This window comes from Mastomys coucha, unplaced genomic scaffold (assembly GCF_008632895.1).
Source record: "Mastomys coucha isolate ucsf_1 unplaced genomic scaffold, UCSF_Mcou_1 pScaffold21, whole genome shotgun sequence".
Taxonomy (NCBI): Eukaryota; Metazoa; Chordata; class Mammalia; order Rodentia; family Muridae; genus Mastomys; species Mastomys coucha.
Genome location: NW_022196904.1, coordinates 82,904,377 through 82,924,180, shown reverse-complemented (window position 1 = coordinate 82,924,180; position 19,804 = coordinate 82,904,377). Strand labels below are relative to the sequence as shown.

The 19,804-nt window shown below is 37.8% G+C and overlaps 1 non-coding gene across 1 annotated transcript; it reads left to right on the top strand.

Annotated features, from left to right (window-relative positions):
- Positions 1 to 328: 328 nt before the first annotated feature.
- On the top strand, positions 329 to 473 carry LOC116104341. Its single transcript, XR_004123847.1, has one exon. It is a non-coding gene; the product is annotated as a small nucleolar RNA SNORA48 (small nucleolar RNA).
- The last annotated feature ends 19,331 nt before the right edge of the window (positions 474 to 19,804 follow it).

Genomic DNA, 19,804 nt, shown 5'->3' with positions numbered 1-19,804 from the left:
CCAATTCTCACAGCGTTTATCATCTCTTACATTTGACATATATACAAAGGTACATATACACCATTATATACAGAGAAACATTCTATCCTTCCACATTAGACTACACATCTGGAAAATGCTTGTTGCTTTTTTGCTTGTTTCTTTGTTTTATTTTGTTTCATTTGCAGCCATGATTCAGTCTCCGAGAACCATTTATAAGACCTGAAATGTACCCAGGAAGTATTGCAATTTGGTAAGGAATAGTTGACCAGATGAATAAATTAATGAGTATGAGTTGGTGAGCTGAGCAATACAGAAAAGATTCTGAAAACAATTTTAAGAGTTGCTGAGAACCTGACAATGGACAAAGAGACATCTTGTTGATGGTGTTATTCTTATATCAGTTAGAAACAAAGCAGTTGTTAGTCTTTTGCTCATCCTAGCTTAATGTCTAATTTGATGGCCAAAGCAGTTCTATGTCTAGGAACACATAAAAATCAAATTAAATCAAATCCAGACATCTGGATGGAAGACAGAGAGAGACCTGTGCTCTGTCATGCCACTCTGTGATGATGAGGAAAGAGGCCTACAGATCTGCCTTGCCCTAAAACATGGACGGGCCATACACACACAGAGCCCTACCTATCACCCCTATACAGTGCAGCACAGGAGGAGGAAAGGGAGGGGAGGAGAGTGGGAGGAAAAGGAAGACAGAGACAGGTGAATCTCCATAGCATCCACAAACATGCCCTGTGGTACATAGCACAGGTGGTAATAGATATCTGCTTGCCGCAGGCAATGAAGATGGAGGATTTCATCTAGGGGCCAGCCAACACCATGGCAAGGCTTCAACAGGAGCCACCACAACAAGCAAGTACATGTTGTGGTCAAAAGGAAGAGAAGGAGAAATGGAACAGCTTGAGCATTATCAAGAAAGATGGAACTGTAGACTTGTCAGTACAGAGGAGTAGCCTCTTGTGAATAAAAAGTCCTGCCACGTAGGCCTATGTAGGCCTATGGTGAAGTCCCAGCTCAAACTCCTGTTGAGGCATTGTGTGGTTCTCTGGATATACAGCATCAGAATTCATTGTAAATATTCATGGCTCATAATACCACTAGAGAACATGGGATGTCCTGGTAGAGAAAGCTGCAGGAGACCACGTGGATGTCCAGGGGCTGTGCAGAATTAGCCCCACCCATCACTGGCTGTGGCACTATGGAGAGCCTGCCCATGGAAAGTGGGTCTAGAGCCTTGCCCATCCAGCTTGAGAACATGAGAGCAGGAGAGACAACCTTGCTTCCTGCAGATGGCATCATTGGGTGGCCCAGCTGGAGCAGTATTGGAGAGCTTACCTAAATTGCATTGATAATGGAAAACCTGAATGGTGACCACATGAGCTATCACCCAGACTCAGATCCAGGACTCCAAGTTGGCCTATCTCCAAGTCTATGTCATCTATGAAACTCTGGGACTCATGAAAGGTCTGGTCCAGTCCTGCTGATCCTGTGTGAAGGATCTCCATCACACAGGGCAACATCAGAATAACCAAGGAGTCCCAGTGACGATCCAATATTGATGGTATCACAGATACCTTAAATCAGACCAATGACTCATTGCAGAAACACATGCAAGTGAAGATGTGTGGATAGAGGGATATAATGTTGGACACACTGTGACGTACAACAGCTTTCACAATGAGATGTTTTCTAAACATTTTTGTTTGTTTTGTGTTTTGATTTCAGGGGTGGGTTAAAGGGTGAAGGGCAAATATGAGTGGATAGGGAGATGAGAAGTACTGAGGTGCATGATGTGAAACTCAATAAGAATCAATAAAAAGAAAGAAAGAAAGAAAAAGTTGCTGAGAAGTGAACCATAGCTAAGTTTGCAGAGATCATCTTCTGTTAGAATAATGAATGTTTTCAGGATTGCTAAAGAGACATAACAATTCCATGTGGCTTTGACCAGAAATGTCCTTGCAGATATGAGCAAGCATCATTCTTTCATAACCTTATACTACTACGGTGATACTTCCTAATACTCTCATGCCTCTGCCATTATTGTTTAACCCCCTTTTCTATTTCACTTTCCCTCATGCTGAATTCTATGGAAATATAGTGAAAGTAGATTCACAGTCTCTTACTCCAAATGTCCCTCTATTGGGATCAGAGGAAGCTCTGGTGCATGTGTGGTTTTGACATGAACACAGTCTATACCATGGACTCCAATACCTCCCACCCATGGGAATAGCAAAGTCTTCCTCCTGTCAGGTTCTGAAAATGGCGGTTCCATCTGGCCCATGTGTGGATGTTGACAATGTGTTCAGAAATAGCTATTCTTTCAGGATGTTTACAGCCAAAGAATATTGCCCTACAAAGACTCACTACTTACATTAGTTAATCTGGTTTCCATGTTCAGCTGAATACAATAAACCTGCCTCCTTTATTCAGGTATATAAAGTGAGTGCACCGAGTGTCTGGGTTGCGGTACATCTTTATGAGAGCATAACGCTTACTTAAATGCCCCTTTTCTGTACACATGTCTGTGTGTTTGTCAGTTCTTTCCCAGTTGCTCCACTTTGCTCATTTCCTAAGGCATGCAACTTGCTGCATTCTCACTGTTCTTTATTATGTGCAGTGCTGTAAAGGCTATGGCTTCGTGTAATTTGAATGCTTACCTCTTAACAGTCTCACATGTAATGAAACCTGAAAATTCAAGTTTTAAGTTAAAGGACTTTAACTTTTTTAAATTAATCATTTTATTCATTTGCATTAAAAATGATACCCCTTTCCTAGTTTCCCCTCCACAAACTCCCATCTCATCCCCACTTTGCCTCTAGGAGGGTGCTTCTCCACCCACTTACCCACTCCTGCCTCACAACTCTAGCATCCCCTGATGCTGGGGCGTCAACAAATAAGGTATAAATGAATGCTTATAAACTTGTTGTGAAGAAGGTCTTATGCTGGGCTTAATTAATACTGTTCTCAGTTTACACTTACTTTATTATTATTAAATTTATTTTTAAGTGTGACCTCCAGCATACATAAACTATTTCCTTTAAGTAAGCAGTTCTATGGTTTTACTTTAGGTTAAAGTGTTTCTTGCAAAGTTATGGTGAATAAAATTAAACCAATTATTTTTGCCCTTCAGTTCAATAAAAACAAATGAGTCTAGAACATCAGTATGAATTACTGAACTACTTGAGTTTACTTTGCAGTTTTATAACTTTGCTTTTGATCTCAGATAGGCTAAGGAGGTTATGCCTGAAAGAAAAGTCCACATTGAACCCAGCTGCTCAGCCTTAGGTCTTTCTCTTCACTCCTGTAAAATTATAACAAATTAAAAACTTATTTCCAACAGTAACACCATGTTCTGTACCAAACCATGCTATATTAAAGGTTTAAAAAGTGTTTAAAAATAAGGTATGTTAACTGTAGAAGGGCAGAACAAAGGAGGGTAATGACTGAACTATAAAAGTAATAAAAGAAAAAAGAAAAAGAAAAGAAAAAGAAGATATGTTGAAGAACCAAGAATATCTTACTATTTTATACAAGGACCACAAGATACAAGAGAAAGTCAAAATCAGGAGGAAAACCCCTACTCAGATTTGACTGTGAAGTATAAAGCCAAATGCCTATAAGCCCAGTTCTCCTAAAGAGATGGAAGACAGAGGCAGGAGAATTGCAAGAATCTCTAAACCACCAACCAAAGAGTACAACAGAGAGTACCCATGGCTCCAACTGGATATGTAGCAGAGCATTGCCTTATCTGGCATCACTGGGAGGGGAGCTTTTTGGTCCAGGGGAGGTTTGATTACTCAGGATAGGAGAACATTAGGCCACTGAGGCAGGAGTGGGTTGGCAGGTGGGAAAGCACTCTCAGAGAGGCAGGGGAGAAGGAAGAGGGGATAGGGGGCTGAGGGAGGGGAAATTTGGAAGGGGGATAACATTTGAAATATAAACAAATAAAATAACCAATAAAAACAAGTCTCAGGAGTCAGCCTGGTGAATACAGCATTTGTTGTTTTGAGCACTGAAATTGTCCTCTGACCTTAGTCACATTGTGTCCTCTGACCAATCATGACATAGTGAGTATATGTCCACAATCATCCACAGGAATCTTCACATGCTATGCACACACACACGCACACATACACACACACACACTCACACACACACACACACACTCTCTCTCTCTCTCTCACACACACACACACTCTCACATATACACATACACACACACAGTCACACACACACACACACTCTCTCTCACACACACACACTATCACATATACACATACACACACACAGTCACACACACACACACTCTCTCTCTCTCTCTCTCACACACACACACACACACACTCACACATACACACATACACACACTCACACACACACAAACACAACACACTCACACATACACACACACACATACACACACACACAGAGGTACGCACACATGTGCGCACACACTCTCACCATGAACAGACTCACAGCAAAGAGAGTAGCATGTGACGGTGAAAGCAAAATTGGAGTTTAGCAACTGCCAGACTAGAAAACAACAACATTAAAGACAATCTCAGTCCTTCTCTACCAAAAGCAGAAACATAAAAGATGACCATACGTGCTTACAGGGGAGTTCAAGGAGCTGCACCTAGAGTGAAGAGCTTTAACATCTCCACTCACAATGGGATAACTCCCAATTATTTGGAGTCAAACAGTTTGTATTTGTTTCAGCAGACTTAAGAACCTATTGTACATGATAGCAAATATCAGTGCCAGTTATTGATGACATGTTTCATGAAGTGTATTAAATCCAAATCTCAGCATAGTTCTTTTAAAGCTATCACATGCATGTTTTGCACTATGCTTTTGAAACCTAGTACACTTATTATTTAGATAGATGCTCAGGTCTTTCCTCTTTTACTTATATTTGTATTCATTGTGTAGTGTGTTCACTCTGTGTGTGTGTTGTGTGTGTGTTTCTGTGTCTGTGTGTAAGCGGAAAATTTGAAGGGCTTTGTTATTTTCTTTTAACCAATTGGAGCTCAGATATCAAAATCAGGTGTTAGTCCTAGTACTATGCGCCTTTCCCACCGAGCCATCACAGCTCCCTTTTATCCTCATTTTATTAAACTCTTCAGTAGTACTGTCTCCTGAAAGAGTTTTTTTTTTCCTAACTACTCTTTTTACAAGAGCACATTCCAGATGTATGTATTCTGTTTATTTATCTTCTTTTTTTAATGGCTATTTTATTTAGTTACATTTTAAATGCTGTTCACCTTCCCAGTTTCCCCTCCCCAAACCCCCACTTCATCCCCCTTCCCCTTTGCCTCTATGAGGGTGCTCCCCCCTCATTCCCACCTCACTGCTCTAGCATCACCTTATACTGGAGTATGAAGCCCCCACAGGATCAAGGACCTTCCCTCCCACTGATTCTATTTAAGTCAGTCCTCTGGTACAATATGTAGCTGGAGCCGTGGGACCCTGCATGTGTTTTCTTTGGTTGGTGGTTTAGTCCCTTGAAGCTCTGGGTGGTCAGCTTAGTTGATATTGTTGTTCTTTCTATGGGACTGCATACTATATAATATCTCTATCATCTACTTCTATGTCTCTGTGTCTATCATATTTTCATATTTCTCTGTGCCATGTATGTGTGTGTGTGTGTGTGTGTGTGTGTGTGTGTGTGTGTGTGGTATATACATTCTCATGTTTTCTTTTTCCTTTTGGTTTCTTAGACTTACATGTAACTGCTATAGGGACAGACATTTATCTCTATGTCTCCCCATTCTCCCTGCTGCTGTAACATTAATTTCAACTGTAAGAATCAAACTAAGTGTCAACATATGACAAAGCAGTCTCAATTTTACAAATGAAGAACTTGCATTGAGTAGTAATTCAAAATTATAAAAGACCAATGATGTTATACAATGATTGAAACTGAACATCTGAAGAAAAACATAGTCCTCTCTGAAGAGCAGATCTAAGGTTTGCAAAAAGATTAGAGCTGCTAAAGGACTTCTCTGGTATGTCTCATACCTTGAATCTATATCTGAACCTCTCTCCTCTTTGAAAACTCAAAATAGAAACATTGATTTATTTTTGTATGCCATGTTAAATTCTGCAGCATAAGAGTCAGTGGGGATTGTTAAATATTTTTTTTTCACAACAGGAGCTTTAGAATTACACCCAAAGCTCTAAGGATTTATCCATTTATTTACTCACCTATGCATTATCCATTTACAAAATGTTTCCCTGCCATATGATGAGACTCAGGGTGAAGGCTGTGTTGGCTTCAATGGTTAATTAGCAGAGTCTGTGTGCTTTAGCCTCTTGAAAGAGATGGGAGAGTTTTCAGTTAACACAATCTCAGTTAAGAAGTATCAAATATGTGAGATTCACATCATGTTATATCAGAAAGAGATGGGATTACAGACAGGTGTGGGTCCACATTTTATCACAGGTTGGTAATTTGACTATTCTCCCTTGTCTCTCAAGCATAGCAGAGTAAACACTTCACCATATTTATGCCATCTGTTTAGATTGCCATGTCTCATTTGCCCAGTAACTTTGCCAACACCTATATCTATAAATTTCTATTCATTAAACCAGTATTATCAGAAGGTATTTTGAAGAATAATTTGTCAGGGACACTATGGATATTTGTTGTAAATTTCCTAGGATAGGAGCATCGCAATTAACAGAAGCACTGTCACCTGAAAACAGGTCATACTTATGCAGCTCATAGCTTAGTACAGTCAAATATAACTTGCACTTGAAGATGTGGATTTAATAATGCTAGACTTATAGTTTTTCCCATCTACCACTATTAGAAATATTAAAAAAGTCAAAATAATTAGATGTAGTGGAAATATTTATTATGAATATACATATAATACAATTTCCTGATATTTTGTTGTTAAAAACCTTTTGGTTTTTTATTCTTCACTTGTAATATTTTTATTTGAAAATTTTGTTTGTGTATAAAACACATACTGTACTTTCAAGGGAATCATCCTGATTTTCCCATTTTAGTCTTTCTCACACATACGTTGTGATTTAAATTTTATCAGTTGAGGTTACAATTTATGCTATTTTTACTTTTCAGCTCAGCTGATCATTAACCACAAAATGATATCTGTCTATAAAGAGTACTCCAAATAATCAAATGCAAACTTAGAGGAAAATATAGGTGAAAAGAAAGAGGTAGAAAGTTAAGAATCAGAACGAATTAGGGCCCGGCTATATACCATATAGTTAATGTAAGAAGATTTTGTTGTTATTTTCTACATTTGATAGGTCTTAAAAGAAGACAAACATACTTTTCATATAACTACTTCCAAATCCTGTCAAGAATGAGATAAGGGAAGTTTAAATAGAATATCACTGCTTCTAAGAAGTAAGTGCACATATTGGTAGAATGTAGGGCATATATTATACCTAGTTATAAGGCCATAGGAAATTTAAAAGGAAGGACCAACTATTTATTTTCTGTCCATCTTTTCATATTATAATCTGTCACTCATATATTCCAAGGCTTGAAATTCCAACAGTAAAATAAGTAGCAGAGAGATACTAGCCTTAGCGATAAAATTGGGTGAGGGAAGGAGTTGGTTACTTAGATTTGGAAGACAGCAATTGCATAGCCATGTACATTCAGGGACAAATAAATAAACAAGTAAACAAACAAGCAAACAAATGTAAGAAAATTTTACAAACTAAGCAGAAAGTCTCCATATCTCTGAAAAAAAATATCATGGCTTCTGCTCTGTGTCAGCATATTATGAATTTCTTCAGTTATCTGTTCTCTGCTACTAATGGAGTTAAAATACTGGAGTACTTAGCAAGCTTCTTTTTATGAAATTCCCTTTTAGTTTACTTATATTTTTCTGTCTTTTCTTTTTAAATTGTCAGCAAAATATAAGTAAAATAAATTTATATTACAGGCATAAAATGTTTAATTATTCTGTTAGTTGAAACACATTCTAACCAAGCAAATATTAAAGTCAGAAGTATGTTAGAAGGAGTAAATACACTATAAAAATTTAGCCTGAAGGAGTAATTTTAATGATAATTACATTTTCATTCTATATAACAAAGTGATTGACATTCTTAAGGGTCATAATAAAATGATAAACATCATAGTTTAAAACACTTGTTAGAAAGTAATGATTAGCCTTTGGCATATGTATTAATTCTCTGATTTATAAAAAAAATGAGTACTCTGTTTGAATGAAACATTTTTTGTTACAGACAGTAGAACAAATCAACATAGTAATTATAAAAACAATTGAGTGATCAGAATTCTCCTCAGAATCTCTTGTGGAGAAATTAAAAGACAGAACTGTCATGGTCCAAATGGTTATACCAAAATTTATATATGGGTGTCCCAACCTCTGCAAACTAATGAGCTGACTGGGAGACAGGGATTTTAAAGAGATGGATTGAGGTGGGATTGAGATGACTCTACATGAACTGACAGATGGCCTCATAAGAAAAAAAAAGGTTAAGACAACAAGGAAGCTACCAGGGGACCTAGAGCATGAAAAAATGGGGAAGTGTGGCCATCTATAATGCAAAGAGAGTGTCCTCAGAGTGAGCTGGACCCACCTCAGTCTGAGTATGGATTTTTATCCTCCGGATTTGAGAGAATAAATCTGTTTTCAAAGTCACTCAATATGCTGTAGTATTTTGGAAGTCCTAGGAAGTTAATACTCTTACTTTGGGTTCCTCAGGAAATTGGAAAAAAGATCTACCTGAAGATCCAGCTATATCACTCTTGGGCATATACTCAGAAGATGCCCTACCATGCCATAGGGGCATGTGTCCCACTATGTTCCTAGCAGTCTTATTTGTGATCGTTAGAAGCTAGAAACAACCCAAATGCCCCACAACAGAAGAATGGATAAAGAAAATATGGTTCATTTACATATTCAGCTATTAGGAATGAGGACATCATGAATTTTGCAGGCAAGTGGATGAAACTAAAAAATATCATCCTGAGTGAGGTAACTCAGACTGAAAAGGACATGTATGGTATATACTCACTAATAAGTGGATATTATCCAAAACAGGACAGAATACCCAGGATACAATGCTCAGAACTCAAGAAGGTTAAGAGTTAGGGTGTTATTACTGTGAAGAGAAAACTTGAACAAGGCAACCAAAATAAAGGAAAACATTTGTTTGGGGATGAGTTATAGTTTCAGAGTGAATTTTCATTATGGTGTGAAGCATGGAAGCATTTAGGTAAACGTGGTGCTGCAGAAGGAGCTCAGAGTTCACATCTTGATCCAAAAGCAGGAGAACTAGACTGTGTACCACACTGACCCAGCTTGAGCATATAATAGGCATCAAAACTGGCCCCCACAGTGACACACGTGCTCCAACAAGGCCATATCTCCTAATAGTACTCCTCGTTATGGGCCATGCATTTGCACACATGAATCTATGTGGGCTATACCTATTCAAAACACAGCATATCGAGTCACTTACTGAAAATGAAGACTTTAAAAATATGTATAGTTACATTGCCTGAGTTAGAATAGCAAGAAAAATAAGGGAAATAACTATATGGGGTAAATGAATGCAGATATCAGAATTGCAACACTTCTCAATGTATGTAGGAACTTTTCAAGGGTTAAAATTAAAACACTTCCTAAACTTAACAAGTACAGTTCTTAGTTTTCATGAGAAGGAAATATTCAGCAGTCTATTGTAGTTTCTTGGTTAACTCTCTACTGTAAGGATGTGATTGCACTGAAGTATTCTAAATGGCCACATAGTATCAAGAAAATTCTGGTAACAGAATAGACAGGTAGAGGATAGTTTTCACATCCCCTGTCATTAAATTGAGACAAATAAATGTTTCAAAATCCTCAAAATATTTTCCTGACCACATACATTATTTTTTTATCTTTCTTCTATATGTGTGTATATGTGATGCATGCACAAGTTTGTATGGACTCATGCACATGTGGTGTGTGTGCCCACGTACGTTATTTTTTTATCTTTCTTCTATTTGTGTGTATATGTGATGCATGCACAAGTTGGTGTGGACTCATGAACATGTGGTGTGTGTACACAGACATGTAGAAACATGAGGTTAGTGTCGGCAATATTCCTCAATCTTTTTAAACGTTCACTTTGATGCTGGGTCATACAGTGAGCTAGAGCCATCAGTTCTGCTATGTTGGCTGACCCATGAGTTTGAGAAATTCCTCCTGTCTTTTCTCCCTTGCACTAGGATATGGGTGTAGATTGAAATGCCTGCCATTAGTTTAGGTGCTGAGGAAGCACATTCAGGTCCTGATACTTGTATGCCAGAGACATTACTGGCTGAACTCTCTTTATAACTCTCATCAAGTAGAAATTTCACCAATACAATTTATTAACTTAAAAATGGATTTGGCTTTTAAGATGAGAGAAAGGAATGTGCTTTTATATTATTTATTAGATGCATTCTGAATCCTTGTGGAAAGTAAAACTCTTTTTTTTTTTTTACTTGAAATTGGAAATTGCATTGGAAAATCCTACAGAGAGCACTGAATCCTTAATATAACTGAGAAGACGTTATCGATGGTGACTGTGATCACACATTCTCTGTGGCAATGTCAGTGCAGGACACACTTCTCTCAATAGCTAGGTTGCAGCTGGGGTGTTGCGACTCTTTGGGAATGCGGCTGGTAAGATGAATAATACTGGAGTGCAAGAGTATATATATATGTGCAGGCTGTTTTCCCTCAGTAAAAAGACATCACATCTTCTTCCTATAATGCTTCTAAGGAATTAACATAAGGAAACTTTACAAAATTGCTTCTTGAAGAGAGTAAGATTCTGCTATGGTTCACAGAAACTTCTGTTTAAAATTGAGTAAAATATTACATAATGTTAACATGAGTGGGCATATCTTAAAGTGGTGTGTATTATCATAACATGGTTTATTTTCTAAGTACAGAGCCCACTGATAAGTAATGAAAAACAATACATGGGAAACATTGGGAAAGCTTTGATGAACAGTGGATGGAGAGATGCAAGCAGAAACTGGCAAGCAAGTCTGTAGACAAACTTGGATTGAGGGTAGTGTGATTTATCTAGGAAATGAGTATAAGGAAAATTCTAGTTATTACAAACTTGAGAAACATCAAAGCCTAGCTGGGCTACAAAACTACTTCACTGGAACTCAGTGAGACCCAAAGGACCTAAGATGTGGCTTCCAGGAGAGGAAAAAAATAAGGAAGTAAATAAGAATTTCTCTCACCTTGTAACACTAAGCTTCTTTTCATCTGTGTTTACAAGGCCTGCTGAAAGTAGTTCTGGCCTGCAATGGTGTTACCACCCTGTAAAGCTGGTTTTCTCTGTGTGTACACAGATGATGTCTTGTATGTAACTCAGTTTTCCCCATCTCTATGTAGAGCAGCATTCCTTGTCATAAGCATGGATTTAATGGGTTATATAACTTTCTGGTTAAGAGGCTTCTTCCTCTTCATTATTTCTATCTCATAAACACAGGAACTATGGGGATTATCTGAGTAGCACACCAGAGTTATAAAAATATACTCAATATGTCCTCAGCAAGTTTGAGAGTTATGTAATGCCACCTGCTATTAGGCCTCAAGACAAGAAAAAACATTAACTTTTTTTAACATTAGTTTCTGTAGAATAAACAGAAAGAATGAATAACCTATTCATTACATGCTCATTTTCCCAAAGAATAATTTTAAAATACAGATAGATTAGATGATAGATAGATAGATAGATAGATAGATAGATAGATAGATAGATAGATAGATAGATAGATAGATAGATAGATTTTATGTGGTGATATTTTCCTATTAGGTGACAACAACCCTCACTCTGAGCTCTGAACTTTTGGCTGTCTTTAACATCAGCCATGGAAGACACTCTTCAAATATGTCAGTAAAATAAACCAGAAATATGAAGAATACTTTTCAATATCTACATCAGGAGGTTTTCACAAATTCCAGAAGTAACTATGCAAGAGTAGTTCATTACTGTACTTAAAACACACAAAGAGCACATTTAGGTCTCAGAGTTAAAATCTCTCACTTGCCTATCTTGGCACTGATGGAAATAATCCTTCAAGTAAGTACTAGCTGGTTTTGTGTGTTACTTGAGCACAAGCCAGAGTCATCAGAGAAGGGAGCCTCAGTAGAGGAATTGCCTTCAGGGGAATCCAGCTATAAGGCATTTTCTCAATTAGTGATCAGTGGGGGAGGGCTCAGCACATTGTGGGTGGTGTCATACCTGGATTGGTTGATCCTGGATTCTATAAGAAATTAAGATGAGCAAGTCAGAAGACAGCATGCTTCCATGGTTTCTGTATCAGCTCCTGCTTCTAGTTTCCAGCATTGCTTGAGTTCCTGTCCTGACTTCCACCAACCTGCTTTTTTGTCTTGGTGTTCAATCACAGCAATAGAAATCCTGACCAAGACAGGGTATTTTTGTTTGTTTGTTTTTTTGTTTTTGTTTTTTTAGAGACAGGGTTTCTCTGTGTAGCCTTGGCTGTCCTGGAACTCCATAGACCAGGCTAGCCTCGAATTCAGAAATCTGCCAGCGTGCACCACCACTGCCCGGTGACAAGGTACTTCTGAGATCCCCATCCACTACTTATAGATAAACCTTGCATCAACCATCACGACTCTTCCTGATTCTTCCCCTCCTACATTCTTGCATGCCTTCTCTAGTAATCTATTGAGTATAAACACTTGATCAAGTTATTATGGAGTACAGTCATACTAAGATACTAAATACTATATTAAACTCTCTTGCTTTGCAATAAGAAAAGGAATTAGTATAATTCAGACTGTCAGCATGTCTCACTAGTGCTTGCCTTGAAAGCAGACCTCACAGACACAAGTTTCTATGTATTTGAAATCAAATTAAAGAATAGGATAAAAATGAATGGTAGAATCTCTCAACCTTGTCTCATATATTTTCAATGACTTTTCTACTTTGGAGGAAAATGATTCAATAAATAAGTTTTGCTTTGAAATAATGTGCCACTTGGGTGTGACTATGATATAACACATAGTTCTCAGAGGCTGGATGAAATCAAGAAGATATTGAATATTACAAATGTCTTTTTCTCTCAGTGGATATGAGTTGATTGGAAGACTAGTCTTGAATTTAACTGCCTAGACAATTTCCATAATGCAGAATATATTTGGCCATATAATTTGTCTATTTTAAAATTAAAATTAAATCTAGACAGAACAGTGCAAAATTGTAAGCACAGAGACTTCTGTAAAACTAGTGATTATTAAATATGACAGCATAATCTTCAACTTATGACTTCACTCCAGTGCAATAAATACAATTATACTACTTACTTCATAAACAGCATATGACTAAGCATTATAGATTTAATTTCCAGTACAAACCAGGCCTTCTCCTTGTTTATCTTATACCCCTACAAACATAAAATCTATAAAATATTATTTTGAGGACTATATTTTAGAAACCAGTGGGTTATAAGTCTCCAGAAGAAAATTTGCTGACATTGCTGACAAAATGAGATGTTTCAGAGGTTTCCATGAATTAAGTGCCAATGGATTACAGGTAAGTCATGTGAAGAGAGTCGGTGGTGAAAGCTTAGAGTTGAAAACATTAGTATGGAGACATGGATCAGTGTAATGGTAGTATGACAACCTAGTTTGAATCCATGCAACACAGGTAAAGCTGAGAGAGCAGTAGCACATGTCTATAATCACAGCCCCCTGTAGTGAGATGGGAGATAGAGGAAGAATTCCCCCATAGTGGTGGATCATCAAGCCTGGAATATCAAGTAACAAAAATCAGAGAGATTGTCCACCAACCAAAGAACATACATGGCCTGGACCTGAACCCCCACTATATGTACCAGATATGCAACTTGGTCTTCAGGTGCGTGTCACAAAAACTGACTCTGTTGCCTGACTATGGGTCCTGTTCCCCTAACTGAGCTGCCTTATCTGGCCTCAGTGGGAGAGGATGTGCGTAGTCCTGTAGTGACTTTATATGCCAGGGTGGGTTCGTACCCAATGGGCCCTCCCGCTTCTCAGGGGAGAAGTGAAAGGGGATGGGAGAGGGACTTTGTGAGTGGAATAATGCGTGCAGAGAGGGGCCTATCATCAGGATGCAAAGTGAATAAATACATAAATTAAGGAAAAAATCTACTACAAAAATGCATATTATTTGAAACATATTGAAGTCAAATGATTATATAATCTTTACTTACACTTGGCAAAAATTGTAAAACTTAATGATAAATATATAGAGTTGTTTGTCACTGTATAAGCCCACTCTCAGACACTAAAAATTATTTTAAAATATTTTTCATTACAGTAATGAAAAGAATTAGAAAAATTTGTAGTGTTCTTAATGAATATATTAGCTATATTAATGAAATACAAGTTAGCAATAAAAATAAGCTATAGAACATGAAAAAGGAAAGATAAGTGTGAAAGCAATAGGCATGATATATGTTTAATAGAGTATGAGCCAACCCAGAGATGCTACCTATTATTTGACAGGTCCATTCATCATAGGATATGCTAACACATACAAAATTACATCTGGGTAGAGAGAAGGCTTCCAAGGCAGAGTAAAGATGAAGTGAAATGTAATGGGCAAAGAGAGCATAGGGTAATGAGGGCATTGACATTATTCTAGCTAAAATTTGCTGAACACATTATAATTGCTGGCATTTAATAAACTATACTCTGATGAATGCTTATCACTGAAATGATGGTAAAGCAATAATAAAAATACATTTACTAAACACATACTCTGTTAATCATTTATGATTTAATTATAAGTATTTCCAATATTATGCTGAAGACAGTTTTTAACCAAGCAACTATATTTTGGAATTATTAGTCAGATTTGACACACCCTGCTTATCAGAAATCTTTAACTGCAAAAATGTAATAGATAGAGAGGTAAACATACTGATGAACATGCAGTTGTGATGGGTACACAGGTCTTTATTTTACCTACTTTGAATGTAAATGGCAGTTTTGCTAAAGTGAATTTGTCCCTACTCACTGTGTTTCTGTATCCCTAAAGGATTTATGCAATTTGTACATGCATGGTATGTACTCACTGATAAGTGGATATTAGCCAAAAAGAACAGAATACCTAGGATACAACCCACAGACCTTAAGAAGTGTAACAAGCAGAAAATCCCAAGTGAGATTACTTCAATCCTACTTGGAAGGGAGGAGGAAATAATCATGGGAAACAGAAGGAGGACAGACGTGGGTAGGAGAGGGAAGGCGGATGGAAAAAAGGGAAACAGGATCAGGTGGGGGGTGGGTATAAACAGGGGCGACCTTAGCCAAAATGCCCAACACTGGAAAGAGGGAACTCAAATAATCCACCTGTAGTAGATAGGGCCTCAAGTGGAGGTACTGGGTTACCAAGCTACAGTCAAAATTTCTGACCCAGAATTGTGCCTGTCTAAAAGAACAACAGGGACAAAAATAGAGAGAGAGGCTAAGGGAAGTGTGGTTCAATAACCGGCCCAAATTGAGATCCATCTCATGGTGGAGGACATCAAGGCCTGACACTATTACTGATGTTATGATGTTTTTACAGACAGGAGTCTAGCATGACTGTCCTGTGAGAGGCCCTAACAGCAGCTTACTGAGAGAGAAACAGATACTTATATACAGCCATTGGACTGAAGTCTCCCATCTCTATGGTTGAATTGGGGGAAGGATTGAAGAAACTAAAGGGAAGAGTGACCCCTTGGGAAGACCAGCAGTCTCAACTAACACAGACCCTAGGGAGCTCCCAGAGACTGAGCCACCAACCAGGAGCATACACGGGCTTTCTCTGAGACCCCTGACACGTATATATCAGGGGTCAGCCTGGTCTGGCCTCAGTGGGAGAAAATAACCTTAATCCTCTAGAGACTTGAAGTCCTAGGGAAGAGAGAGAAGTACCCTCTTATAGAGGCAAGGGAGAGGAGGAATGAGATGAGGAACTGTGGGAGAGGGCAAGGACTGGAATGTAAAAAATAAGATAATAATAAAAGGGAAATTTATTTTAAATGCTAGAAAAATTCTAGGTACATAGTAACTACTAAAAATAGGGAGTATGATTCAAATGAAAGTATAAACAAACACTTTCTAATGAAAGATGGGGTTTGTTTTCAAAGAAATTGTGAAGTTTGTCAGACATACTTTTTATATTAGATTATACCATATAAAATGTTCACATTTGTGTGATATGCATTATCTATCTATCTATCTTTCTATCTGTCACCTATGTATCATTCATCTATCTTCTATTTAGCTAGCTGTTATCTCTACACCAACTATTCTTTCTCTTCATTTTCTCACTTTCTTTTTCTCTCAGTTTATCTATTTATCTTCATCAGAAGAGGGAGATGAAGGAGCTGTGCAGTGTGCTCCAAGATGATCTAACTCTGATTTATCTATCACACTTCTTAGTGGGGGACCCTCATTCTGCTGATTTATACTTTCCTTTGTAAAAAAAAAAAAAGACAAGAAAATCTTAGAATATGCTATTTAGAAATTTAAGATTACAAGCCAAGCCATGTGTAGATGTATAGATGTTATCCATACATTGGCAATTCAATAGCACACTCTGACATTTAGTTGACAGAGCTTACAGCTTTTTTACTGAAGAGAGGAAGTTGGGAATATATAAATGGAGAAAACTCCCAAAGCAAGGAGGCAGACACCAAACAAAATGACTTAAATTTTTATTAGATTTGTTTATGTTACTTCTTTATGTAACAAATGTAAAAAGAATAACAGAGTCATTATAACATTTATTCTCTGGTACTATGGAGTGAATATTTGTTTTCTCTATTTTACTTATTGTATTTTATTTTGTGTTTTAGCTTCTAGAGAGGCTTTGGTTTTGGACAACTCTCTTGAGTTCTGATTGTCCTGGAAATCTCCATGTAGACCAGACTGGCTGCAAACTCACATAACCCTCAGGCCTCTGCCTCCAGAGGCTATTGTTAAAGATGTGTGCTGCCGGGCCCAGTTCTCTGTCTTACTTTTGCTTAACAATATTTTCTGCTTTAAACATCTGTTGAGCTTTTCCTCCTTTTTTTATTAGATATTTTCTTTATTTACGTTTCAAATGTTCTCTTCTTTCCTGGTTCCCCTCTGGAAAAAAAAAAAACCTATTCCTTCCCCCCTTCCCCTTCCCCTGCTTACCAACACACCCTCTCCCACACTGGGGCATAGAGCCTTCACAGGACCAAGGCCTCTACTCTCATTGATAACTGTGTAGGCCATCCTCTGCTACATATGCAACTGGAGCCATGAGTCCCACCATATGTACCCTTTGGTTGGTGCTTTAGTCCCTGGGAGCTCTGGAGGCACTGGTTAGTTCTTATCGTTGCTCCTCCTATGGGGCTGTCAGTGCCCGACAAATACAGAAGTAGAGGTTCACAGCCATCCATTGGACTGAGCACAGGGTCTCCAATGAAGGAGCTAGAGAAAGGATCCAAGGAGCTGAAGGGGTTTACAGCTCCACAGTAGGAACAACAAACAAAATGATTTCAAAGCTTACAAGTATGAATTGTAGCTATAACTAATGATTTCAAAATTTGACTGCCAGATTTTAATGAAAACTACCTTTCTGTTTTTAATAAAACATTTACATATAGTACATGTGCATATGTGTTTGCATATATGCACGAGTATATGCATGCATGTGTATATGTATGTATGTATGTGTGCATGAATATGTACACTAATGTTATGATGCATGTGTGGCAGTCAGGAAAACACTGAGTATTGATCCTCCCCTTCATCCTTGGCTGAGAGAGTCTCTTATTTATTACTGTATATTCCAGGCTAACTGCCCTGTGAGCTTCCATGAATTATCCTGAACCCACTTTCCATCTCATCCTTGGAGCACCATGATTACAGACTGAGACTACAAGCTGTGTGTAGGCTTTAGGTCCAAACACTTGCACTGCAAGCACTTTAACCATTGAGCCATCCCCTCCAATGGGAGATATTCCTTGTAACAGCTTTGATGTGTGGCCCAAAGAATCCATTTCACATTACCTGAATTGCAAATATATGTCCATATCTATTTCATTTGTTTACTGAAAAGATTTGATGCCATTTATAGCATCACGTCTTTTTTCTGGTCATTTATTTTTCAGTTTGTTGACAAGTTCTTGCTAAATCTATAAATGAGCTCAGAGAATATCTTCCTTTGGCAGGATTCTTCATCTTTTTTTCTTCTGCTCTCACTTCATGCTGGGATTGCTTGTGCCATGTGTACATGCTATTTTTCTTCCCAAGCAAGCTCAGCAAGAGACTGAAGGAACGATTTTAAAAGACAGAGTAGAATCACTTTTGATTTATTGGAAACTTTTGACTAAATTTGATTGTCCCAATACTTCCATAAGTAAATGCCTGCTGCATGCTGGATCCCACACCACACTGGGTCTTTTAATGATGTTAAGGGCTATGTCTCCCTCATATATTGGAACCGTGGAACCAGAACTTGAGAATGTGTTGGTATTTGTAAATGCGGCCTTAAACAGTTTGGACCTTAGTCACATCTGACCTAAATCTTAAACAGACTAAGTTGCAAAAAAAGGATAAAAGGTGTATCATACAAAGGTGGTGGGACAAACTAAGCATCTACCATCCAAAGGGAGACTCATAATAAACTAAGGATGCTGATGATTTCAGCTTGGATCTTGAGCCTCCAAGAATGTGAGGAAATCATTTTTCTTGCTTTTCCTGCAGACTGTGGCATTTGCTACAGAAATCATAGCATAGATATTCATAATAACATTTTTTAACCATCAAAAGCCAGTAGAAAATAAGTATGTATGAGTACCTAAGTTATATAGAAAGTGGGAGCTGGAGCAATGCCCCAGTGATTGAGAGCATGGGTTCTTCTTCCCATGGATCCAGGTACCACTCCCAGCATTCACATGACAGTTCATGTCTCTCTGTAACCCCAATTCCAGTGGACCTGATGGCCTATTCTAGACTTTTGTGTACTAACTATGCGTATGGTACACAGACATACATATAGGCAAAGTACACAATTAAAGAAAGTGAAAGTAAAGTCTCAGAAATATTTGATAGCATGCCATTCAAAGCAGATAGCCAACCCCTGACCGATATGATACAAAAGGAAACAGAAAGTACACTAACCTGAACCAATGATCTTCTTGGATAACCCCTATGAATATATGTTCTCATTTCCTACATTATTAGTTAAATACAGTTTGTCTCTTTTGTCAGCCATTATGATTTCAACAGAAATGAACATTGGTTCTATTCCCATGGTGGTTGCTCTTTGAGAGAAGATACCCTCAGATATATATTTATTTGACATGTTACATTAGTTTTATGATCTCAAATGATTCTGCCTAGCTGGCAGTTCTTCTGTTTTATTAGTTCTTTTGAGAATTAAAGTGGACTTCACAAATATAAGGAGGACTCAGCTAAGCCTTGAAGCATGACAGCATTGTTTAGATGGAACAATTGTCAACCATGTCTTAATTCCAAAAAATTACACATGTTACTATTAAGTCATGAGTTGAACAGATAAACAGGATTGTCCAGGTGTAGGAACTGAGGCAATCCCAAACCAATTCAGATTTTCATGCTGACCAGTCCTTCTTGACTGGTTGCTTCACAGAAAACAGATAATGCTTTTAGCAGTTACCTGCAAATATTGGAGACTGTCTCAATCCTGATGAAAAAATCACTGAAAATTTTAGCTTCCACCTATCCATTTGATTTAAATCTAAGCTAACACTATTACCCTGATCTTCCTTGGGAAAAGACATCAAGGTAAA